Source organism: Xiphophorus couchianus, chromosome 5 (genome assembly GCF_001444195.1).
Source record: "Xiphophorus couchianus chromosome 5, X_couchianus-1.0, whole genome shotgun sequence".
Classification (NCBI taxonomy): Eukaryota; Metazoa; Chordata; class Actinopteri; order Cyprinodontiformes; family Poeciliidae; genus Xiphophorus; species Xiphophorus couchianus.
Genome location: NC_040232.1, coordinates 12,591,939 through 12,619,272, shown reverse-complemented (window position 1 = coordinate 12,619,272; position 27,334 = coordinate 12,591,939). Strand labels below are relative to the sequence as shown.

General features: G+C 38.1%; 1 protein-coding gene across 21 annotated transcripts in view; it reads left to right on the top strand.

The window, feature by feature from the left end:
- The window catches only part of ptprdb (protein tyrosine phosphatase receptor type Db), a 253,880-nt gene that overhangs the window by 101,591 nt on the left and 124,955 nt on the right, over window positions 1-27,334 (top strand). For all 21 annotated transcript variants that reach the window (XM_028016147.1, XM_028016167.1, XM_028016162.1 and 18 more), the window contains 2 exons: window positions 15,306-15,382; window positions 17,831-17,875. The gene's annotated coding sequence lies outside the window, so the exon portion shown is untranslated. The remainder of the gene's footprint in view (window positions 1-15,305; window positions 15,383-17,830; window positions 17,876-27,334) is intronic.

Sequence of the window (27,334 nt, the reverse complement as noted above, 5' to 3'; positions counted from 1 at the left end):
GGTGGACAAGTGATTACTTCCCTTTATGTTAAGTGGCGCTTTCACAAGTAAGCAACCTGGTCATCTCAGATGAAACTGTAGCTGCTAGTCAATCTTGTGGCTTTATTCACTTATGATGGTTGGTAAAAGGCACAGAAAAAAGATGCATTCATCACCAGATCATATGTTGACCGATGCTTGAATAATGGATTAGACGGTTATGGTTCAGTCTAGTTAAAATGGCGCTGATGAAGGCAGATAAACACTGTTCTTATAACAGGTAAGTTGTTTCTCTACCATTAGCAAATTTAGCAGAGAATGAGAGTTTGATTGACAACACTAAGACCCACCTCCTGGATCTGATTGGTTGCTTTGGTCAGGAGCGGTGCATTTCTTCAAATAACAATAGCAGCACAGGGAGGAGGTGGAGGAGATTGATCTCTACACCGATTATCTCTCTCAAACTATACTGTCACAACATGGTGACAGTTTTAACAAATATGAAGCAAATATATTCTTTATGAAAGTTATATAGAGTGCAGACCAAAAGTTTGGACACACCTTCTAATTCAATGGGTTTTCTTTATTTTCATGACTATTTATAAGGCAAGAAACTCCACTTATTAACCTGACAGGGCACACCTATGAAGTGAAAACCATTTCAGGTGACTACCTCTTGAAGCTCATCAAGAAAATGCAGAGTGTGTGCAAAGCAGTAATCACAGCAAAAGGTTGCTACTTTGAAGAAACTACAATATAAGGGGTATTTTCAGTTGTTTTACACTTTTTTGTTTAGTGCATATTTCCACATGTGTTATTCAGAGTTTTGATGCCTTCAGTGTGAATCTACAATGTCAATAGTCATGAAAATAAAGGAAACTCATTGAATTAAAAGGTGTGTCCAAACTTTTGGTCTGTACTGTATATTGCAGCATTAAAGCTGTAGCTTAATCTTTCACTGCATAAAAAAACATTAAAAACCATGTATCCTTATTCTTCCATTTCACAATTATGCATTACTTTGTATCGGCCCACATGAAATCCCTAAAGTGCACAAAGGACGTTTTGGTTAGAATGGTACAAAAGATCCAGACACATAAAAACGTGTAAATACTTTTGCAAGGCACTACATCCAATAAATGAAATGACTAACACGAATCGGAAAACTGCCGCCTGCGTGAACAGGGCCAACAATTGCTTTTTCACTGTAGAGCACCTCAAAACAACTTAAACTGTGTAATGTGACGTGTTCTTTATAAAACCTGCTTACAGTCTGGCTTTAATAGCATCGCTCAGCAGGAGAAAGGTTAATTATCACATCCTGCTACAGACAGACAGGACACCTCCTCCTGTCAAACACGCACACAGACACGCGGCGTCAAGCAAACCTGTGTGTGTAAGTGCCACATAAAGATGTAATCTAGCATCTGCTCGTCCTCGCTTCCCTCATCACACAGTTGAAGCATTTGTTTCTCCTCTCTTCTGCTGTCCTTTCTCTTCTACTGCCGTCATTATTCACAACATGACAGCGCCGATTGTGCTAATTTCATTTATGTTAGGAAGAACTTGAGAGAGTCCCTTCAGCTCATGGCCCATGGCTTTGATCCAGTTTGTGAAGAGGGTAGGTTTGTTGGATCTTGTGGAGAAAAGAAAAACAGATTTGTGGAGGGAGGTATTTTGCGAATGTGAAGCTGGGATCCTTAGAAAATGATTACTGCTGTTTTCCGTGGAAGAAGGCCAGCAATTTAGAGCTAAAAAAAAACAGAATAGTGACAACTCAAGAAGAAACAAAATGAAGGTGTTTTTCATCTAAACATTGTCAGCTCTGTTTTCATATCATGAACCCTCTTACAACTGCAGCTCTTGTGGTGTCCTACTCACTTCTCCGTGTCACTTTATCTTTTGTATGAAGGATCTCTCTTTATCAGAGTGCATGTCTTTTTATTCCCCCATGTTTCTGTGCCCGGTTATTTGTGTTGTCTCCCATCCGCCTCCTCCCTTTCACCATCCTCGTTTCCTTGCCAGTCTAGACAACGTCACCAGCAGGTGCCAAGTGTTGGGAGAGGTGGAGAAAATGGGGTGAGAAAGAATGAGGGAGGGTAAAAGGAAAGGAGCCAAGGGAGACGGGGGAGAGTATGTGAGAATAGAGATTAATAGATCAAGCAAGAGTGTGGTATGATGAAAGTTTCAAGGCATATGGAGAGAAAGGAGAGCGATGGGTTAGGTTAGAGTGGATTGGGACAGAAAGTAGGAAGAACGGTAGGGGGGATATACGAGATCAGAGCAAGCGCAATAGGTGCAGTTGGGGAAAAGAGATGTGAGAGATGTTTTTGTAATGTTCAGGTTGGATGTGTCAGGTGCTTCAAGGAGGTGGGGAGAGAACATTGTGTCAAACGAGGGAGAAGATAATATAATGAGAGGTGAGGAAGAAAGGAGTGAAGTAGGAGGAGAAAAGCAGTGTGATAAAATTGCGAGGTGGAATACACTTTAAAAAAGACATTTGTGAGAAGATAAAATTTTAGCCAATATAAAGATTTAGATTTTGATTAGAAAGTTGTAATTGTAGTATTAAATACTGATTAAATTCTAACAACATTATTGGCAATTTTTTATCACAAATCCTATCAAAACAGTCAGCCGTTGTCTATACTCACTGTGCTAAGCTAAAGATTCTCCCCAAACAGTTATAGCTCTGGTTGACTTTGGTATGGAATAGACAGTGTGCATTATCCAGCAGAAAACAATAAATTATGTGCATGATTGAAATTACTTACTTTTGTAAGTGGGTTGAGATGTTATGAGTGACCCTGCCTTTTATTCTTTGACCGCTGGAGATGAGGACAAGCCCTTTTTGCGCAAAGATAAGCATGTTAGTTAATGAATGGATGGATGTTTACAAGTGCTGAAGATGTACTAAAAACAATTATAATTTCAAACATGAATTAAGAGAGTATCATAGCAGATTAAGTTTTGAAGTGGTGCCCTTGTCATCACTTGTTTCAGCCGTATTCTCACCCGACATACCAGAGTGAACTCTTCGAACGTGATACTTTGCCTCCGTCTGAGTTGTATTTCTCAGGAAAAAAAAAGTCTGGCTTGAGGAATAGGCTTGTCCAGCATAAAGTTCACTAAACCCATCACATCTTTGTGAAACCCATCATGGTTTACAATTCTTCTAGCCATCTACTCTCATCTTTATTCTGTCATATACATCAGTGATCCAGACGTTCGCTCGTATAAATGTAAGGGTTATTTGAGCTTGCAATTTAAAAACTTTATACACACTTGTTGAAAAGTTTAATACTTTTTAACAAGTGTGTGATAGTGTGATAGTAATTATACTGTTTTGCTATTTTGTATTTTTAATCCCAAATCAATTATTTTTGAGTCTCTCAGTCCCACTGCTAAAGTTACCCTCTTGACAAATAGAGATGACAAACCCATCATAGTGATCTTAATGCTTAGAATTTTATAAATTTAGCTGAGGGTTTTAAAACTTTGTTGGAATTTAACTTATTTACTAAAGTGAATGTTGGCCAGTGAACATGTTTTAATTATATTAAAATGCTAAATTCTAACAGATTTAATTGGTAGTGTGTAAAACAGCGATGGATGGATGGAGTGTAAAAGAAGTTACAGCATAGGAACAACGTTGTGGTTTTATGGGAGGACCCGAGCTAGAAAAAAAAGAAAGGTAGGTAATAAGGCCATAGCTCACTCCTGTAGGTGTGTGTGCAAGTATGTGTTTTATGTGCATGTGTTTCTGACAGCCTATGTGTGCACAAGTTGTGTGTCTGTCAGTTCTTCGGTATCGGAGAGGGAGCAGCCTCTATCCTATTAGTGACTACCTCTCACTGGATGACTTATATGCACCTCGTTTTTCACCAGCAGGATGACAGCAGATACCGAGCAGAAACAAACACGTGTGTGCTTGCACACATGCACAGTCGTGCATCTACAGGAGCTGTGACAGGAGTAATCTGCTCGTCCTTCCTGATGTGAAAAGAGAGAATTCCATCAGAGGAGAAAAAATCTCGCAGCTTATCAGCAAAGTGTGAAATTGTAGAAAAACCTTTAGAAACCAATGTATCAACATACAAAGGTATTTGTCATTGAGGCTGGGAGTGAATAATAGCTTTAGGCAAGGTGGTTGAAAGTGAACCTAATTTCTTGTACTTATCAAAAAGTAATTACCATTTTGGTAGTGACTTATTGTAATTAATCACCACATAATCTGTAATGTTATTCATTACTTGTTGTCAAGGATGCATTCAGTTAATTAAAAATATCAAACGCGAACTGCCACAAGTTGTGTATTTTATATCCAAAACAAGAGCCTTGGAAGAGCTGTTGCCTTAGACCCTTTGCAGCATCGCGCTGCCGCCCTCATCTTCTTCAGATTGCATGATGTTCCCACGTTGGCACGCTTCTTCTTTTGTCCCTCAAATTGTACAAATGGTCATTATAACAAAATACTCCAGGTTTAGTACCATCAGTATCAAAATGTATCATTTATAAATGAATTTGCAAAATGTAATTTGACTTTTTAAATTTCTTTTGCAGTGATGATTTCTTCATTTCTTTGTGGCTTTTCAATTCGTGCTTGTGAAGGACTTGTTACACTGTGGAGAATGACACTCTTATCAGCTTCAACCAATATATTCACAAGGACACTGACTTTTAATCACGGGTCAGTGCACACATTTTGTACCAAAATGCATTCACCTCTAGGACACTCAAACCTATCTCTATTCTGATTGGCAGTATGAATGAATATTTTCATGCTGCTTTGATAGCATTCATAAAATTTTTTACATTTTAATACCGAAAATTTGAATACAGTCATGTTAAATAAATAATAATGGTTCTCTTTATTGATCATATGTGATATTTTAGTTTTCCAAGACACTGAGTTATTTAACTCTATTAAATAAGTTATTTAATTCAAAAATACAAAAATACTCAACCACCTATTAATAATATACTTCAACTAAATGCACAATAGGTTTACCTTTTAAATGTTATATATGATTTTGCTTTATGAACATCTACATTTTTTAATAAATCTTGGAAAGCCTATAAAAACCCTGAAGGAAATTTTAAACCAGGATAAAACTGCACATTAATACGCACGTAGAGTTAAAACATCTTTTTAATCCAGTCTTGTCCTTTAAAGTGAAAGTTCATTGGTGTTATTGTAATTTAGCATTTTCATTGTGACATTTTCTTCCTGGAATGAAGATTGACCCCATCAGACTTTGCAATCACAGGGTTCCAAGCCAGCCTGAAAACTAATGGTTCGGTCTGGAAACGAGTGGATTTCAGCATCTATGCTGTTGCTTTTACTCATTTTAATTAAATTTATGCATATCCCCCCCTTCCCCCCATTGAGAATTTAGGGCATCTGTTTTAGTTAGAGGGGGGAAGAAAGAGAGAGAGAAGAGAAAAGAGAAGTGGGTCACTTTAGTGGTGGGACTGAGGGACTTCATTAGGACGCCTGTTGCAGTCTTTGTGCGGCCGTTCTTGTTCTTCCCCAGCATTCCCATTCAGCGCTCGTGGGAATCCAATATCAGCCTAACATTTGCGACCTCGTCAAAAGCAAGAAATAAGCAGGTGTCAGGTCATCTTGGTCTCTCTTCTGTTTCCACAGTGGTGACTTTCTGCCACCTTTCTTTATTTATTCAGTCTATATTAAAGCTCTGTCTCAGTTACCTCTAAAAGAAAAATGTCAGGTGTTACTTATTCAAAATTTTGCCATTTCCTAATGAGAAAACCTCCAGGCTTTGTGTTTGCAGTGTAAGCAGTGGAATGTAATCATTCAGAGAATTTTATGTTAACGATGAAAGGAGATTAGATGTTCTGTTTATTAAGGATTAATTGGAATAAAGCTAAAGTTTCTCTTCTTTAGAAGTTCTTCTTTCCTCTTACATCTCATCTGCCCTCATTCACATCCCATAATTCTCCACATCTGCCTCTCTTTCCTCTTCATACTCTCTCATCCTTTTGTATTTTTCACCTCACCTCTGTGCTGAAGACACTTCTATTCCACTTGCTTCATCTCCTCAGTCAGTCGCTCTCTTGGCCCCCAGCACAGCAGAGTCCAATATGTCTTTAAAAGTAGGACATCACTGAGTAATTTGTTGCACCTATGAAGTGATACTTCACAATTGTCACCATATTTCCATGTCTGCAGGCCCGCTCCAAGCACACAATAGCAGCTACTTCTCAGGAGAGCAGGCGTCATTGCTTTTTCTTGTCACTGTGGTGTTAAGCAGAACTTAACTTGTTTCACTAAGACATGGCACCTCTTCATGATGTAAGCTTTGTCATTTCACTGCACATAATTTGTTGCCATGTAAACCCTTCTGTTGTAGCTATTCTCCAATTGGTCCCCATTTAACTTGGGCAGGGCGGTGAACACAGATTTGAACTGCTTTGGGTAGTAAATGTAATTTATTTGAATAAGTATAAACTTTGAATAGATTTAATGTGTTATAATTATTGACATCCCTTTAATTAAGTGTAAAAACAGACAATATTAGCAATATTTTCTTGATACAAAGAATCCACTTTTGTTTATCACAAAGGTTTCATACATTACATCAACAATGTGTTTTAAAAAAATCTCTATCCTGTGAGGAATTATCCAGTTCAGTCCTAATCATTTACCTAATCACATAAAACACTCACTTCTAAGCTTCATGTCATATATACTAGCTGTTGTTGGTTCTTCACATTAACTGGATGTCATGTGCAAGACAGGCTTCTCTTGATGAGAAATACAGCAGTATGTTAAAATCACATGGTCTCATGAGATTTTTTTAGCTCCTTGTAAAAAGACTTGGATTATTGGTATTGAAGTTTGATGACCATTAAATGCCCATCTTGTTTACCTTGGTTCATTTTAAACTATGTGTTTTATTGCTTTCATTATAGATATGTAAGGATAACTGTTTTGTATATCATTTCTTAACTCGTAAAACATTGCCTTAATAATTACATGTTCTCTTGTCTTTCCCATTTTGAAAAATATCTGAAGAAACTTGGCCTCTGTGTGAGTTTGTATTTATTTCACCCTCTAAAGGGAATTACTCAACGATTAGATTCAATTAAATTACATTAGATCACATTAAAATGTATACACACTTAAAAAGCAGTGTGTGAATGATAAAAAGGGACATCAATGGGGAATTGTTATGGAGAAATTGGCTCAAGTGATTTTATAGAACAAACAACAAGAGAATTTGTTGTTTATAAATGGATAAAATCTTTTATCCACTGAATAAATGAACAATGAATGAATTAAACGAGTTTTATTATTTTTTGCGTGATTAATTGAAGAGAGGGTTGCATATAAATGCAACTGGGATCATTTTACCCTTTTTCATTATTGTACAGCCTCCATTGGCTATTTAGGTTGAAGTATGTGAAATTTTAAACAAAAACACTATTCAGATGAATCCAGAGCAGCACCAGAAAGCATCTCCTTCACAGATGTGTGAATTCAGATTTTCTATTTGTTTCCTGTCGGCCTTCCAAACCCACAGATGTGTGAAGATGGGCTGATTTTGCTGTTACAACCACTGAAACATGGGATTGCACTTAAGCCTTCATTAATACATTTTTTCAAAGGGCAGCACAGCAAGCTCTTAATTCAGGAGTGACACATCATGTGCCGTATGGTGCTTGCACACTTCACTGTCTTCACCAGCTATTTGCAAAACCCTCAGTTTCTGTAAAAAATCTAATCAAGTGTGTCTTTGAAATTGTCATTGGTCTCTGGTTTGTGTGTTGGGGGATGAAAATAAATGTCAGCCTGCAAAGTATTTTTTTGTTCTTTTTTTCCCCCCCATTTATTAGCCTCTATTCCAGCTCCATCAGATGGACTATTAGTGTCGAGAAGATTATAATTATTATATTGCTGCTCTTTTCCACCTGCTGCTGTTAGTTAGGTGACCTTTTGGAACAGGTCTAATTAGCTGTGGATTTATTCCGGCTGGGCAGGTCTCCATTTGAGTCATCATCAGATCAGCTACTTTCTAAACTTGCCATTCATTTCTGAGCAATTAGTTGACCCGCAGAGTGGTTATTACAGACTGTAAAGGGGAATTTTCAATAGTGGGTGTAAACCCTAAACTGTATAGTCCTTGCAGGAAATAGTTTGGTATTCTGAAATTCTATCTCAAATGTAGTTTTGGTTGAGATAATTTAGCTGTTTCCACAGGACTCTGCTGTGGCTGCAGAATTTTTTTGGCTCTTGCTCTAATTGGCATTTATGCAAACACCCTTCTTGTCGATTCCAATTTTCAATGGGTTTTTATTTGCTAGAAGTTCAAAAGACAGTCCGCATGTTCACTTTTTACATAAAGGCTAAAATCAGAGGCTATGAAAGAAATAAGCTATTCCAATAATCTGAGATGCTTCTCAGAAACTGTGATCTGATGCTGCATGCAGAATGATCAGACGTTACTCCAGTTCTTTGCTATTTTTACGGAGCAGTGTTAACATTCTAATCCTAGAAATGATCTAATCAGTTGGTCTCATCCATTGTTAAAGCATTTAATAAAAGATGCAACAAAATGCAATAATTGTTCCCCTTTTATTACTAAAGTAAATATTGATGTAACTTCGTAAAGGAATATTGAAGTGAAACTGTGATCAGATTATATCCAGCTAAAATCCAACCTATGGCAGACATTGTAACGTCTCCATTAGGTATAAATCCAGATTACCTGGTTTGACTGGTTTGGTTTATTCCATGAACCTTCATAAATCATTCACATTTGTCTTCAGTGGTTATTTACAGAGAGGTTGAGAATTATGTACACAAGAAGTGAAGTTTGGAGGTGGTGAGCCAATATGACACAGCAAATAAAAAAGCAAATAAGATGGAAGTAACAGTAGTATAAAAGTAAAGCAATGGGAAAAGCTACAATAAAGCAATTCTAGGTGAATTCTATTTAGCTGATTTTTAGACTGTTTTTCTTTTCTGTTCAGAAAAAGGTTTACATGCACTGTTTTCAGTATTTGGCATACAGAAGAAGATCGGTGGTGTCTTGTTGCCTCTTGTCTCGATAGCTAAAAGACATCTATGTACATAACCAACAAATGTCAGCATGGCTGAAGTCTAAAGACTTATGAAAATATGTGTTTTCATAAATCTCTGTGATGTTTTTGAGACTGGCATTTTTTTCAAAGATGGTTGGCATCTATTTTGGTCCATGCTTTTCTTAAAGTAGCCATTAGAGTCAGCCTCCAACTAATCTGGATTTATGCTAAATGAAGAGGCCAAGAAAGCTATCTGCCTTTATAATCCCCTCGCTGAAATAATTATTTAAATAATAATACTACTAAGGCAAATGTTGCATTGGTAAATTATAGTTTTTTATATTTATTTTATTTTGCAGAAAGTAAACTTATCCGAGATGTGTGAATGCTGTTAACAATTGTGACTTAAACAAAATACTAAAGGGACAACATTAGTTGCCAAACAAAAAGAAAATTACTCAGCTACACAACCCTAAACTTATGGTTGTGTAGCCATCTAGACATCTGTCTAGAAACCAGATGTGAAGAAATGTCGGGAATGCTCCATTTTAGTGCCAGAAAGACAGAGCAACTTTACACAAGAAACAGAAGAGAACATTATATTTCAAACATAAAGTTCTTTAAATAAAATGTGTTCTTGCAAAACATTTTTATGGAGAAAGAAATAGAAATGATTCAAGCTGAAAATTAATTTGCACCTGGCGTGACAACTCATGTACAAGCTAACATTAGCACAGCAGTAGAGTTAGTTGATGTAAGAAGTTTGAAAAATAGCAGTTTAAGAGTTTAAGGCCAGTTTTAAGTTGTTTGCATTGAGTAAGCAGCTACACAGATTAATGTTGTAATTTTAAGTAATGATGGTGTGGAGAACAAAAATTCTCCCTGATAAACGTTCCTCCACCCCGGAATCTTTATTGGATGGCATGATGGTTTGTATCTAAGCAGCTCCCGGCTTGTGACAAAAATGCTTTGTCAAAAAGAAAATAAAGCAATAATATAATTTTGATTGAGTAAGCATTATTTACTCAATTAGAGTGTTCAGGGGTTCCAGTGTTTAACAATAACACTAACACTAGCACTAACTAACACTAACAATAACACAAGCTTATTATCTTGCATCTTCAAGGTCTCCCAGACATTTAGTAGCATCTCTGTTTTCCCAAATGTGCTGTCTCTGTAAGGTTGTAAGTTATTTCTGAGGAAATAACTTTCTCAGAAATAACAAGTGTATAGCGGTAGAGTGGCCGCCTCATGTACAGAGGCTATATCGTCCTCAATTCGGCTGTCCTCTGCTCAATTCCCAATCTTGAGACCTTTGCTACATGTCTGTCTCCCTTTGCTCTCAGCCCATTTCCTGTCTAGAAACCAGTCAATAAAGGTTATATTAGTGCCAAAAGATCGTAAAATAAAAACTGAAAAATAAATGATACCTTGTGTTACAATGAGCTTTGAGCTAGCAGAAATAAGTCAAACTAGGGTATACATTAATCAGGACTGGTGTGGATTACAACGAGAGTCCCATTTTAATTGAAAGGAATGGCACTCATCAGTCCTAGTTGTATCTGATCAAGTCCAAATTGATTATACAGCATTGCATGACTGCTTCCCCAAACACATTTAACAGATAAGGTGTTCATATGAAAAGTAGTTTGGCCTCTACATAACTTGAACGTATTGTTGAGTCAGCCTAAAACTTCAGAAATTAGCTGAGACTAACCAAACTCAGAGCTGTGACAACTTATCCTGGATGCTCATTTTATAAGATTGCACTCAGTGAAAATAGTTTATGCTGGCTTAATTTCAGAAAGGGAAAGCTATGCTCTATATTTTTAACTTAAAAAAGGTTTCCAATAATTATATTGATATAATTCTAAGGTATTTTTCTATGTTCCAAATGCAAACATAAGTATTCAGTTTTGCACATCAAGAATGTTCACAATCGTTTTTGCAAAATATTTGAAATTCATTTTCAAGTTATAAACTGGATTTTGTTTTGGACTTTGAGTAGGCCATTCTAAAATGTGAGTATGCTTTGTATATCTGACTGCATGTTTGAAGTCGTTGTCCTGTGGGGGTCGGGGTCAGGGTCGGGGGTCAACCTCTGCACCAGTCTCAACTCTTTTGAAACCTCAGTTTTTCTTCTGGGTCTGCCCTGAATTCAACTTCACAATTATGCACCACCATTTGTTTGTCACTTAGGAGGCCCCCAGAGAACACTTTGAAATTTGTGTTTGTAACATGAAAGATCAGGATTCAATGTATACTTTTTCATGTTAGATATCACAACTGCACACTATTAGGAAAACATTCAATATTGATATTATTGGTAAATATTGTGATGAAGAGATCAGTTGCCATAAATCTGCATTTCATTCTTTTTAGAGTCCCATCTTCTCCATCCCCTGGATCTCATCTGTGAACCCTCTGTGACCTTTAGCATGTTGGCTAATATATATCAGGTGTAGGTATCCACAAAATTGGGTCTCCATCCAACTCACTGATTATTGCATGGACACACAGTGCCAGCTTATAAAACTTGGAAAATAATTATTGCAATCCAAATAGGCCTTCAAGATAACATTGTGCTGTCTTACAGCATATTGGTGGTGAGGGTGGAGGATGTATTCACTCTCTTTATTTTTAAGGAGAGGTCATATAAAGCCCAGAGGAAGATGCTCTTGTAGTAAAACCAGATCATGCAGTCTCAATATTCTGAGATTTCTTTATATTCTAAAAGTATCTTCGTTATCCTGTCCATAATTTTACTTCACAATAAGATTAAAGTGAGAACAGACTCATGTTAATGTTTGTTTCTTTTGTGATTTTTGATGGATTTTTGTATAATTACTTTATAAGTATAGTTGTGGAAAGGGATACACTAGTTGAATAAGTCTTATTCCACCAGGGACCCTTCCAGTCTTAAGTGTGGGGCAAAAGTTCACATCTCAGAGCTCAGTTTTATTTTGCAGCCATTTTGTGTATCTATCATGTGTCCCCCTAAAATGCTTAATAATCACTATTACTTTGTGTTGCTATCTAGATATTAGCCATGCATAACTCCCACAAGTTGTAAACAAGCACGAGTTGTTTATTCAGAACAGTGTTGTGCTGTTGTGATCCCCTGCTGCTGGCTTGACCCGCAAAATAACTTCCCTAAAAATCTGGAAAAAAGTTGGATCAGACGCTGCAAATAGATTTCCAAAGAGTAAACATGTTTACAAACTTATTTTAGCTGTTGAAATGTTTTCTCTAGAAAATTACACTGCGGGTGAGCATATGATCGTCAGACACTTCACACTTAAGTGACGGTGTAAGAAGAGACGGTGCTGCTCGAGGAAATTTGTGTGAGGAGATTATATTTGTGGGCCATCATGTCAGTGTTATGGATGGCCCTTAGTGTGCTATTCCACTTTAACTGGGCTTAAAGATGTATGTCTGCAGCCCATTCTGCTGCCCTGCACACCCACTTGCCTTGATGTTGAGTTCAGTTGACAGAAGCCCTAAGAAGAGTGTTTCACACATGCTGAGTGAAGCCAAACCAAAGTAAGCCTCGTTCCACTGGGCTGCCGTGGTTAGGGGTTAGACATCACAAATTATCTGGGCCATCGGCGTGCAATTCAGTGCAGAAATAGTTTGCCTCATGGTGTGAAAATGGTACGAGAAAGCACTTCGCTGACCTAAATAATCTGCAGCTTTGCCCTGAATCACATCCGCCACCAGCTGAAACCTGCAAGAGGATGTCCAGACACAACACACGGATATGAATTTCCTTCTAATTGACTCTCGCAGAACAGTCAGTTCAGCCATTTAACATAAAAAGCCTTCAAAGGCTGCTGTGAAGGGTTCCCATGGGACTTCTCTGAGAGTTTCAAAGTACGGAAAAAAAGGGCTTCATAGTGGGTGCCACTTTATTAAACAAAAATCAGGGAGGAATTTACAGTATATCTGCTCACACGTTTCTGCATAAACATACAGGATCTTCTATTAAATCTGCGTTAGCTTTCCGGTTTTCACACTTTCTTTCAGACACAAATCTGCTGGGTCTTTAATTACTTCTACTGGGCAGATACAGGCAAGCAAAACAGGTCACCAAGATTGGAAAAATATATATATCCCTTAAATCTTTTCGCATTTTTTCTTGTTACAACCACAAATGTCATTGTGTTCTGGTGGGATCGTATGTGATATGCCAACAAAAAGTAGCACAGAATTTATATGAGCTTCAAGTTTAAAAAAATAAATAAATAACTGCAGCATGCATTTGTACTCAACCCCTTCTCCCCTGAAGCCCCCAAATAAAACCCATTGTATTCACGTGCCCCCCTAAGAAGCATGTTTATGTGTTAGAATGATGTAGTCAAATACTGAATTTCTGGTGAGTCTTGATGTTTACAGACTCCCTGCATCCAATCTGCTATTTTGCAATGAAGAATTTGTGAAAGTTTTTGGGCAAGTAATGCTGATCAGAGATTGCTTTGTAACATTAAATCATGGCTTAAAAGTAGAGGAGAACATTTTAATCCAGAAAAAAAATGCTGAATAGATAAAAATCACTTATTTTTATTTTTACTAGAAAAATACCCAATAGTTGCCTTAAACGTATTTGGATCATTTGTCTTATGTTTCACAGTTATGTAGAATTTTATGTTGGTCCATCAAATAAAAATCCCAGTAAATAAAGTCTGAGATTTTAACTGGACAAAATGTGTAAAAGTTCAAGGGGTGAGAATAAATTTGGAAGGCAGAGGAAGACTACATGGTTAAGTCAAAATCTCAGATAGAAATAGAGGATAACTAAATTGCACTGTAGTTCTTTCAGAAGCAGATTTTTACAGCTCTTGTATTATTAGGGAAGAAACATGATGCAACTAGAGAAAGAATCCAGCGACGAATGTGCCATCAACTGAAAATAAAGTGTGAACTAGTTTTCACACACTGTGTGCAACAAGCATTTGCCACAGTGCACATAGTATGCACAAGCTGGGGCAGCAGAGAAATCTATCACATCTTTCACAGATCATGAAAGCCAGGGACAGGCATGGACTCATCAAACGGCTTTTCGATTACATTACGTAAGACGCTCCTACTGCTGCTGCGACCTGAAAACGGCTGGTGTTTGTGGGTCAAAGAAAGCAACAGTAATGACACACGGCCTAGTTATCATTCACTGTTAAATCACTCATCATGAAATCCCTGCATTTTAGTGTATGCTGCCGTCATTGACTGGCCCGGTTTGTTAAGTCGGTCAGCGGCACAAATGCATGAGTGGTGTAACAGCACAGACTGGTGGCAGCTGCTTGCTATGGCATCTTATATCTCTGTTAGCTGGAGGCAAATTCCGACCAATCAGTGGTGAAAAGAACCATCACCTTTTGTTCTAGTTTAAAATTATAAGTGTGTTGTGGGTGAAATGTGTCAGACGTTTACATGGTAGCTACTAACTTTGAAAAAATTCTTCAAAGGTTTAATTTGTACATGTTTTATTTGCTTTCAAGTGTGTAGTTTTGCCGTGATGTCATGACAAGAATAACTGGACCTGTTTCTAATCCTCTGAGACCCTCTCCACATCTGAAGTGATTTCGCTTTTTTTTTGCTATGACTCAGTGCACTCTGCCGTACCACGAATATTGAATAAGAGTCTTGGGTCAATGCAGTGACCAAACAGTGGAAAACACTGAAGAGTGATGTCTGGATATTGTGTGTATATGTCAGCGTGTTTTTGTATTCACATTTCACACACCTCTGTGCTCGAGCACCCACCTGTGTCCTAATACAACCCCCCTCCCACTCTCCTCACCCATCAGTGTGTGCTTCCTGTACTCAAGTGCAGTATGCTTTTCCCACCTTGTCTTGTTTTGTTTTGTTACCCTTTTTATTCGGCCCCTTCTCCCCCTCACAGTCTGCAAGATTTGCACACTGCTGCTGTGGAAGGCCCTAAAAGCCTTAAAAGCTCCCACTGTAGGAGTTGAGCCAAAGCTGTCCATTTGACCCAGACTGCTTTTGGAACAACTCAGTCGTTGAACTCTGGCTTCACTGTGGAAAAAAAGCCTTGGCTTGAATGCTGTAAACATGAACGCGCCCACAGTTTTATACACGCACACACACACACAGTCAGAAACACAGGGAACCTTTAGAAAGTGAGACTTGGCTTTAAGAGCTCTGAGTTCTGAAAGACTGAGGCACTGTTCCTAATCCCTTTCCCACTTTTTTTCTTTTCTTCTCGTTTCTCTCCCCCACCACCCCCTCTTTCTGTCTCTACTTCTTCTTGTGTCTTGCAGGAGAATTCTGGGGAGATTTCGTGCTCTTTTATTCCTCAAGGATGAAGCAGCACAGTGAATCTGTGTACTGAAGCAAGGTAAGCACTGATCATGGTGTTGCTAAAACAGAAACTTGAACAAATTCTTCAACTTTCACTCTCCAAAGCAGATTTGTTTCCTTACTGGTTTGCACACAGTACTCATCAGCATGAAGAGCAATTTTCAGTATAAAAGTATATACACTGAAACTGTAAAGAAAAATAGTAAAAATGATCAAATTGTTTTTTCAACTACTGCATTAGAAATAATTTTACATAGTTACTAATAATATTAATGTTATCAGTATCTTTATATATTAAAACAATCATATAGAGTGAAGCTGAAAATATCAGGATAAATGAAACGTAGACATTTTCAAATTGCATGAAACAGCACTATACAGTTTTTCCATTTACAGAGCATCAACATGTAATAAGCTCATAAGAGATGGTCTGTTTGTAACTTCTAAAATGAGTTTTATAATGGCAGTACCCTAATAGGAGCAATATACTGCTCAGATGAACTTCTTAAAATGTTGGATTTGGAGTTACTTTTATCAAGAATTAACCCAATTTTATTTTGTATTAAATGGTCTCTGAATATCAAAATTCAAAGAATGCAATGCTTTTTATTTTAAATTTAAAGTATTTATGATTTAAAGAAATATCTTTATATTTTCATATTTATGTCGAGTCAATATCGTTAGTAAGTAAATTCTGCTGCTTGTGTCTATGCTGACGTTCCATTTAATGCACACTATTACTGCAAGTGAATATCTGTAAAAACAAAAATATAAGCCCAAATAATTAATTTGTTCTTTCCTTCTACTCAAGTGGGCCTGTATTAAAAAAACTATGCAGAAATGACTAATAAGTATTTAAAAGTGGCATGATATGAAGGTCACATACAAAAAGATAAAGAAATAAATTTAAATTATACTTGACCCCCAGTGTAAAGGCCAATATACCTTTAACAGAGGTGATTTAACTGGAAGTGGGTCTCCAAATCAAATTCTTCCCAGGGCCTCATAAAATGTTTTTCCAACTCCGGGAGTATAAAGTGACCAATTGATTTTGTGATCTGTAATCGTTGTATCAACCCTCCAAACCACTTGGGTCTTCTGGTTCAAGTCTACTCTGCATCCTTAAAATCAGAACCAAACATAAGAGAAGCAGCATTCAGGTTTTATGTTCTTCTATTTTTAAACAAACTCCCAGAAAATCACAAAGATGCAGAAACAGAGTTCCTTTAAATAAAAGCCCATTTATTTGCAGTTGCCTTTAATTAAAAATAACTGAAACATCACTAATTTCAGTCTGTTGTTTTCATCATGTGCTACACAAAACTTGCCTTACTATGCTTAAATGCACAAAAAAACAATACTTAACCTTGTGTCAGCTCTAGAAATACAAAAACAAAGATATATAGGACATGTTTGTTCTGAGACACTGACTGAAGAAAGGGAACACAGAGGAAGACTTGATTCTCGGGAACAGAAAGTGAGTGAAGACACTGTCGACAGGATTAAAGTTTAACCAAACATCACCAGGCCCCAGGAGAGGCAAATCTGCTGCCATCCGCAGTGGACAGAAGGCAGGAAAAGACATGCAAAGAGACAAGACAAGACAGAGCGGCGATCCCCAGCTGTCTTTAAAAACTGCTGCCTCTGATACATTATTGAATATGCAGCTCTTGAACGCATCGCTGAGCCTTCTTCTCGTGTTAGTGTTCAAGTTTGCATAGCGTCACTGCTCTAAAAATAAAGCATTCGCTCATCCTTTCCCAGTTTGTTTAAAGATGCAGAAGCTGCATAAAGCTGGTGCGTGTTGCTCTGAGTGCCACTTTCTCCGTTCAGAGGCTGGCTGGAATTTGAGTTTGCGTTTGACTCATTTTTGCTATCAAGCCTCTGAAGTACAAAGAAAAAAGAAAGCAGATTCAGAGATTTCATCAAACTCTTTGAAAGTATTCTTGGATGATGTGCTGAGGATTTTGAGGCGAGCTGATTGCTTCAGTGGTACTTCTCTGTACTGTACGCAGAAGGCAGAGAGATAGTATCGTGGGGATTATTTTGGAATCAAACAGCATGTTAAACATCAAATCTTTGTCTAGTGCACAACTCATCTACTCCTCCTTTTTTATCTTCCGTAAGTTACATTTGAGCCTTTGTTGTAGAAGTTCACATTCTTAAGACTTTCTGCAAGTGGAGTACCGGGTGCCCCACCACCCTGCAAGGATAAGATAAAGGATGGATGGATGGAGGAAGTACCAGGTGTAATCTACAGGTGGCAGCAGAGTAACGTACCTAACAGGAGCACACTTGAATGGCCCCTTTTGAATAGATAGCACCTTCATAGGCCCCCTATCTGGTTCTCTGTCTGCCTCATCATCACTACATGTTTTGAAGCAAATAATTTTTGTAGGACAGGAAGGAAAGAGGACACACCAATAAATATGATTTTTTGATGATTATTCAATTGTCCAAACATGTCTTCTCTGTTCTCTTTCAGCTCCCACATTCAAACTTCAACAGCGAGGATGAAACATGAGCAAAGGTATGGTATGTTTTATTTTGTTGGTTTCCATGCACAGAGGGAGGGAGCCACTGTATGCAGTCAGTTGATTTGGAGGCGTGCGTCTCCGTCCCCTGACTGATGTTGCAGTGACATAATCGGCTTGACTGCTAGTAGCTCTTTGTGAGGTTGCTATAGTGACTGTGGATTGAGTGTTGGGGAGACCAGAGAGGAATACGAGGGAGCAGAGGGGGCGGAATGGGAAATGAAGTGCCTGGTGCCTCTGGCCTGTGAGGCTCATTTGTGTGTCTGTGTTTGTACTTTGTAAGAGAGTGGATGTGATATACAAGTGTTTATCTGTATGGGGAATCCAACGTTAAAGAGCCACTCATCTGTGTAATTGGGAATCTGATCAAGATAACTCAGAAATGCACTCAGGCAGACAGGCAAACATCAACTCTCTGTCGGTGTAGGAGTCACTAAGACGTAGAAACTGTGACAGCTAACGTGTGGGCTGAGGGTATCCTGCTTTGCATCAAACACACACACACAAATCAGTGGATTGCCCTTCATTTTGCTTTTCAGTTAATTGCTCCATCAAAGAAATGATATGTGAGCTCACTCCAGCAGACAAAATACCTCCATGAGCACATACAGTAACTTAAACACACATTGCAAAGTTAAGATATAGAACAGAATAGAATATCATATTAATATTGATGATACAGTTTGACTAGTTTAAGTGTAGAACCCTGCTATTTTGCTAAGCAAAGAGTTTATTGCTTTTCCATTTGTCAATAGTTGGGCTTTTTACATAATCAACAAAATATTGAAACAACCAACTAGCTGGTATTAGAGATCAAAATACATGTACTATGTCAGTATAACAAATTTGGAGTAGCAAACACACTAAGAGAATTAACACTTAGTTTGCAAATAAATCTTTTACTGTCTTTATTAATACTAAAGAAAATAGTTTTTGACTTAACTAGACCATTCCAATATGCCAAATAGCAAATGAGTTTGAATTATAAATGTTTAGGCTGCTGAACATTTCATAAATTCATATGAATGAGCACTTTTTCTCTTAATATTTATATCTCGTAGAGCACTTCTGGATAGATGCAAACTACATCTCGTTGCTTGTACTTGTGACAGTGCAATGACAATAAAGTTGAATTCTATTCTATTCTATTAATTAATAAATGTGACTGAACTCAAGTTTTATTTTGAAAAGCTACAAACTCAATTTGACCTTACACCAGGAATCTTCAGCTTCAGGCCTTGTGGGCTGGTGTCTTGCAGCTTTTAGATGTGTCTTGGCTTTAATACATCTGAGTTAAATAATGGGGTCATTAGCAGGACACTGGAGAACTTCATTGCAAACTGAGAAGATAATTCAACCACTGATTCAGCTGTGCTGGACCAGGTACAGATCTAAACAATGCAGGACACCAGCCCTGGAAGACTTTAGTCGAAGTCCCCAATCTTACATCACAGAACGTGTAAGTTCATTCTGTGCCCAGCTTCCCTAAAATGATAAAACAGACAGGACAGTCTAGATTTTTTGTTTGTTTTCCAAATTTATGTGCAGAGGCTTACGTTTTTTTTAAAGCTTCTTAAGTTGTGAAAATTGATCTCCTGTCCACATTTTGATTTATTAGCACACGTAGATGTAGATCAGGGTCTGACAGCTCAAGTCCTAGAGGGCCAATGTCCTGCAACTTTTAGATGTCTCTCTGTTTCAACACATCTGAGTCAGATAAGCCAGTCATTGGCAGGTCTCTGGAGAATTTGACTACACACTGAGAAGGTAATTCAATCAAAAAAAAAATCTAAAGGTTGCAAGACACCGACCCCAGAGGACTGGAGTTGCTTACTGCTGATGTAGATCTGTTCCATCCACCAGCCTTTTTAATGTCCTAAAAACCATAAACCACCCTTCCTTCAGGAGGATGACAGAGACTTCCTTGTTATAAAATTATGATAATATTATAATAACAGGACATCATGTTGTGTTGAATCCTCTAAATCATCCTGTACATCCCATGCTATTTCAAAGGAGAGTATTATGTACTTTCCTGGCACATAGTGCCATAGCACAATCAATTAACTATGTTCCTTTCAATTGTTCTAAAAATATACAACGTACATATAAAAAACACATTGCTTAATAGAAATTTAACTTCACATCATAGTCTGATGCCTTGAAATTGGCTTCTGTTTCCCATAAGAAGCTCCTACCCTTTCCAGAACTTTCCCTTCTGCATGTCATAACAACAATTTTCCTCCATGATTCCATTCGCAACCATTCTTAGGAGAGTTGGACTGAGAAGTAGTTTGAATGATAATCAGCAGATTCCCATTTCCACCAGTTGTTTGCTAATTGCTGCTGCCACTAGTCTAATGGGGCTTATTGGGGAAAACACGGTGAGGGGCGCTCTGCAGGGAGGCAGCTCTTCTGGAGACTGCAGCTCCAAGGAGGAGCTTTGGGTAAGATGGCGCATTGTATGAGCAGGCGTTAGAACACCTCCGAGTGGCTGCTCTGTAAGATTCAAGGATTTCTCAAACATGGAGGAATAAATTACAGCAACACTCCAGGTATGTGTCTGATGAGGAAATAACATTATAACATTCTATGAAGCTCAAAAAAGTCACTCTAGTACCAGTGTATGGTTAGGACTTCTAGAGCATTAAACAGGAAGTTATCTGACATTCTACAGTATTCCATATTGAATCTTGAACTCTGGGTTGCTCAAATAGCTCCAACTTTCTAAAGAATGCAAATAACATCAGAAACGCATTAAGATATACTCTTCAATGCATTTTCTTTACGGGTAGATAAATCTGTGACCTAATCAACCATAAACATATTCTTCACAGTACAAATTACACATTTGATGTTTTACAAATCTATTTCAAGAAAACTCCGTCCTTGTTCTAACACGAGTCCAATCGATTTCTTTTGTGAGTGTAGTTTTTCATCTTAGAAAAAAGTTCAGGAATGTTAATAAATCTTTCACAGATGTATGTGAACAGGCCAAGGTAGGAGCGAGAACATGCCCACACACAGGTCTCCTGAATCATCCTCTTGATTCCTCCTGACAATAAAAGCAAAGCCGTGGACCTTGAATGATGCCTCTCTCCTTTGTATTTAGACTCTTGCCAAAGCCTTGGGAATAGAGCATTGGGAATTAGGCAGCTTTGATGCAGCTTCCCACTCATCAAATATAAATTAAATTCCACTTAGACCAGATACCTTAGTGGTATCACAGGTGGTTTCCAAGGTCTTTCTTATACCCATTCAAGCAGCTTGATCTTATGTTCCCTCATCCCACGCTGTTTCTTTGTGAATAGAAGACATTAGGGATGAATCAGTCACAAATCTACATTTAGTTAATCTGATATCATATTTCTGACTTTGGAAATAATGAAAGAGCAAGGAACTAAAATTAGGTGTGTGATTTTTTTTTTTAAGTCAGCAAGGATGTCTGCTAATCTGTCACATAGAGCATATGGTACTGCTCTTGCTACACGTCAATAAACCCAAACATTACATACAGCAATATAGACTTATCTGTTTCAGAACATAAATATAACCATTTTAATAGGCAAAGTTACCAGAAATGGCTATGGTCTGAACAGCTATTACAACTGTAAACACTCTAGTCTAGAGCCTTTCAAACCGATGTTTAAACCTGTAGAAGCAACCAGACGTTATGAAGCGTCTGGCTGCTATGAAAGGTTGCCATTGAGTTTTGTTTTAAAAATCCGAACTCAACTCTACTGATGTAACACAGTAATCTTAAACAGGCGATTCTTTACTCAAAAGTGAAGCAATAATCTTCCACGGCAATGTAAACAACTCGTCACAAAAAAAAAAAAGAAAAACAGAATAATCTTTATGGGCATTTTCATGGCCCTGTTATCCAGTCATGATTGTTTTTAACACAAATTCGATAGATAACAGACGTTAAAACAGAAGAAGTAAAATAAAAGCCTCAGTAAAAGTGATTCTGGACTGCTAAATAAGAGTGTTACTGAAAGTTAAACAAATGACAGCTGAAGAATATACCTAGGTTTAGTTAATGTGTTCCCATATGAGCTGCCTCAAGTGAACCAACCTTTGTTGGGTAACAAATTAAAGAAACCCTCAGGCTCCAATGCCAATACACAGCAAAACCATTCTTGTACATGTCCGCATGTATCTCCAGAGCGTGCAGTCTGGTGTGTATAATAGTCATTGTGAAAGAAATAATATGCTGTACTATACAGGGATGGCTTCACACAGGGATTACACTTAGATGATTCCTCAATAGAGAACTTAGTCTCGGGTAGCCGAGCTTAATCCGCGGCTGTGGGAGCAGACCAAAGTAGTGTAGAGCTGTGGCCAGATATGACAAAGAACAGAGTGCTGCCAGATTAGCTCATACAGGAACAAGGCCGAGGGTCTCTTGACAGCTTTTCCTAAATCTCACTGCTCTCGCTAATACAGTCTGAAGGAAACGTTTGTCCTCTTTCTGTCCTCTTGCCTGTCTTACTGACTCGTGATTTGGTCCCTATGTCTCAGTTAGATGTGAGAACAGAATGTGTGCCTGCATGGACTCTGTGAGTGCTATCGCTTCATTAGTGTTGAAGATTTTTGGGTCAGCTGTAGCCTTGTTCCCACTGTTCCATGTGCTGTAATTACCCTCACGTGAGTCACGTCTGATAATTAGGATAGCCTCAGCAGGACTCTGCAGTACTCACACGCACATACTGGGTACATGCACACATGGGACACACATACACACTCATCACTCATTAGTGGAGAGCTTACCATCCAGTACAGCACTAATGGGATTACCGTTGCTGAGGGCTTCACTCATCAACCTCTTACTCCTCTCTCTGCTCGTTATCAAGAGCAGTTCTTAAATGCTGAAAAGGCTGAGTTGCTGCATGAAGTGCCCCGGTGTCCGTTTGGGCTAAAGACTCTAAGAACATAAAAGCACAACATGACTGGTTTTATTATGACCACACCCCTCTCTCATTTCACATTTACTGTAACTTAAAAGACAACCAAAAAAGAAGAAAAAAAACTCGTAAAAAAAAAATACATTTTCAATTTTTCCATGTTGTATTGTCCATCAGTTGTCTTGTAACTTGGGCTCACATGATTCACATACATCCTTAAAGCTTAGCTGAACAAAGCAGCATTCCCTACTAGAGCTTCAGTCAGTTTTTCAGACTAGACTAGACTAACAACATTTGTTTGAATTGTATTTTATAAACAGAAGTATACAGCTTTGCAACATCACTTGGCTGGAAACTGGACTTACAGAAATATGATGTTTTTAAAAAGGTTTCAACTACTATTCTGTCCCATATTGGTACTCTTTCATGCAAGAGCAGGGTAACTCCAATATGGAAAGGGACTGTGACTTGTATTTGGTATATCTAGAGCTGTATCAATACATCCAGCTCACAAGACAAGGCGATGCACCATATTGAACTGTGATGTAAGGATATTTTGTCTTCATGTATAGGTTACAAGTTACAAACTGGGTTTTAAAAAAAAGTCTGGAATTTGTAGAATAATCTACAATAATTTCTGTCTAACTCTTTGATTGTCCAATTCCCAAAAAAAACTTATTTGTGTTTTCACAAATGAGCTGCAAGCTAATTCAGGCAGTCAACTTAACCTGTGTTGCTGCTTCACACTTGATTTCTCCCACTCACTGCAGAATATATCAAGCATACCCTAACATTTTGGCCGTTCTACTCAAGCTGCAAAAGATCCATTACACTCTGCTTGAATGCTCTGTTGCCTGGCTGCTGTTGCCAGTTTCTGCTTGGTTTTCTTCAGCTCCTCCACTAACACAGTGCTCTGCTAGGGCTCCAAGGTTAGACATCTTCTCCTCACCTTCTGACACAATCTATACAAGCTGTACTTCTTCTCAGCTCCTAACTTAATGTTCCATAGTAAGAAGGTTCACTTTTATTTCCTTCTACTGACGTGCAGATTCAGTAAAAGAAAGAAAAAAAATCCCTTGTTGAAAAGAATACCAACATTTTACAACAAGATATTTAACAGGTCCACCTGTTAAAAAGGTGACCGAATCCTTTAGCCCAGCCAGAAGCAATGGGTTACCCTCATTCTGTTGGTGCTGACAAGTCAATTATCTCTTCCAGGGAGACCCCTGCAGACTATTACAAGAGTGAATTGAGTTTAATCACTGTATGCACTGCGGAGGACCACAGTTTCTGATCAAAACAATGGTCAGTGAAAAATAGTTTATTGTTTCTCACTGAACCCTGTTCCAACCTCATTTAAGAGAATTGAGAATGCTATGTTTTTAAGGTATTATTATTTACCTTATTCCTTGATGCTGTGAAACACTTGATAAAGTAGGTTGAAGAGTAAATACATAAAAAACACTCAAAAAAAGTATGAAGGGCAACTTGTACATCCTAAATGGGAATTTATCATCATGCCGGTTCTTTTATTTTTCAAAGTCTGTGGGGAGAATATCAGAAATGGACTCTAATTTTATACCAGCCTATTTGCCAGCTTTGCCTTTCCCATACTCCGTTCACCCTTTCTGTTATCTACTGAATGTTTTGTTCTCTCTTGCACTAACAAAACTATAGACATTCAGAAAATATAGTTCTGAAACACAATTTAATATTAACTACCCCACACTGCAAAAGAAAATTACAAAGTTTGAGTCTTCCTCCCCCAAGACAGCATCCACAACAAACAGTGTTGTAGTCAGTCAAACCTTGTACAGCTAAGCATGGTGTATTTGCTGACTGAAAATAGGTCAAACTTTTGAGTTTTCGAATAACTCGTCTTTTCTCTGTGCTTCTCTTGTACTGTGGCTGTGAAAGGCTGCAGCCGCAACAGACATCCAGTTCACGGTCCACAATAACATATCGATCTGTAAAGTTGACTTGAAAAACTGTGGAATTATGAACTCTGCGGATTAGGGAATACAATGAGTTAAAATTATTTTTTTATGTTTTTTTTTCTTTTACTGTGCACTTGGGCAAAGTCTGAATGTGTGGGTTGCTCCCCATTTTCAGCACACTCAGTGAAAATCCTCATGTCCTCTCAGGTGTTATGTTTACAGCTGTGCCGGAACTGATAAATACCCCTGACTACTGCAGAATCATTTGACTCCGGATTGAATGCCTAGCCAGCAACCGCAGGCCAAAAAACATGCTGTTCTGGAGCCAGAAATATCTTCAGGGACAGAAAGACATATGCAGCAGTAATCACCAGTTCCTCACCAGCATTGGCCTTTTTCTTCCTATGTCACTGCACCCATTTCAACAGATCATTTAGAAGCAATATTACCCTCAGCTATCCAGTTGTCACTGTGTGTTTTCTGTGGATGGAAAATAGTAATGGAGATATTGGCTGTAGAATCGTTGAGCCCAGACCATCGTGCTGAGTGGTTCGATGGTGAGGAGAGCTTAGATTGAGGGCCACAGCTCCTATCTGCAGTACTGCACATCAAGTGGGGGGACATAGCAAAAAGAGGTGTTGCTGAAAGCTGTAATTTTTAAACACTATGCGTCACAAGCACAAACATAAACTGATACACAAATACAGACGCGCACACAGATGCACACACAGGCAGTGGATTAGGATGGGGATTATGGAAGCATAGCTGTAAAACAGGCAGGGACAGATCAGTGTCATACTTCACAAACACTTACACACACACGCACACCCCCACCAGATGTGTGTTATGAGTGTACAGTAAGATGGATTTATTTTGAGACGGATGGTATGATGACTTTCATGTCATGATTGAGCATTGTTCAAGTTTGAATAGGAAGACAGTTCAATAGAGCAGCAAAGAAGCTTTGGCAATCAATTATTGATCTAGAACATTATGAACTGAAGGTCATAAAGATTTTATGGGGGGTCATGTAATTTTTTTCTGACTTCTGATCTCATGGTCCACAATGTATATCCAGTTTGAAATCGCATGTTCTTATATGCAGAATGTAAAAGACACACTTCATATTTTCTCTTGTCAAAGAGTTCTCAACACCATTACAAAGACAGAAACTTGTCTAGATTATGGTTCTGGCACCAATTCTTAAGCACTCCAAGGGGCAGAACGAAAAGTACTTAATAACTGAATTGATGGCCTTCACTGTCCTCTCCTCATTACATTAGAGTTGTTAAGGCTTACTGCCATGACTGGGCTCAGATTAGCATCCATAATGCCTGAAGGACTTTACTCTCCCTAACTGGTGTTGAAATGTTTCATGTGCCAAACACATACATTCACATTGTATGAAGAAGGGAAGAAAAAATGCAAAGGTTCAGGTTAGAAAGAGAAAACAGGATAACATTCAGGTTATGCAGATTGGGTTGTAAGTTCCTACATACATTTGACTTGTTTTTACAAATCCTGGTAAATCCTTAACTGGGTTAGGATATTGGAAGTTTGACAACTAGGTCAATGCCTTGAGGATTCTTGAGGAGACTTTTTTAAAAAGAATTTGCAGTGACTATACACTGTCCTGTTGCTGAATAAGCTAGTGAATGCTTACATGTAAGTATTTGGGTTGTGGGAGGAATACCCAAATTGAAGTCAAAGAGCCCCATAGGAAAAAACAAACTCACACAGATAGACTTGTACGGAGACTTACTGTGATGCAGGAATATTAACTGCCACTTTACCTCGACACATTGTTGGATTCATGCTTTCTTAATTCCTTCACATACCTGCTCTGTGAATTCTAGAATATACTACCAGTCCACTTCTTCATACTCCCATCACATCTTTCCTTTCTATTCAATTGGGAAAAAAATGCTGCCAAAGCTAAGTAAAGCTCAATCATTGCCTTCTTGTGCATCTGATACTCAAGGACGTGCCATGTGATCACCAGCTCTATTTTGAACATTCCATGTAGCTAACATAATACACAAACATCACTACTTCAGAACTGATGCAAATGCTACTCAAATCTAGATATTATTAACTTTTTATGAACACATGCAGTGCAGGAACGGATGGTGAGGTGATCATCAAATACCAAACCATAAGAAAATCAGATGTTGGATGGCAAAAGTGTCCAACCCCTTATTGACACAGTAGTACAATAGACACATTACACCCTTCAGTTAGGGGTTGAACAACTTCATATTTTTTAAGGTCGGCTACATCATGATAATAGTTGAGTCGATGTCGACTAGTCGCGGTGACGTCATAGAGACGTAAGCGCGTCTTCACCCCCTTCGCCCGCTTTTACTAAGTCTATTATGCAGAATTAAAAGAGCAAACATATCATTCTTCGGAAGAAAAGTCCGTTGCACAAAGTCGGGTCTGATTTTTTTCTTTCTTTTTTTCAAACACCGACTGATAATGATGATCTCTGGATAGCTGCACATATAGAAGGCAAATTATTACACTGACCACAATGGTGCTTTTGGAACATCAGAAACCAAACTTATTATGAACGGACCCCGTTTGTTTACAGTTGAATTCAACAAAGCCA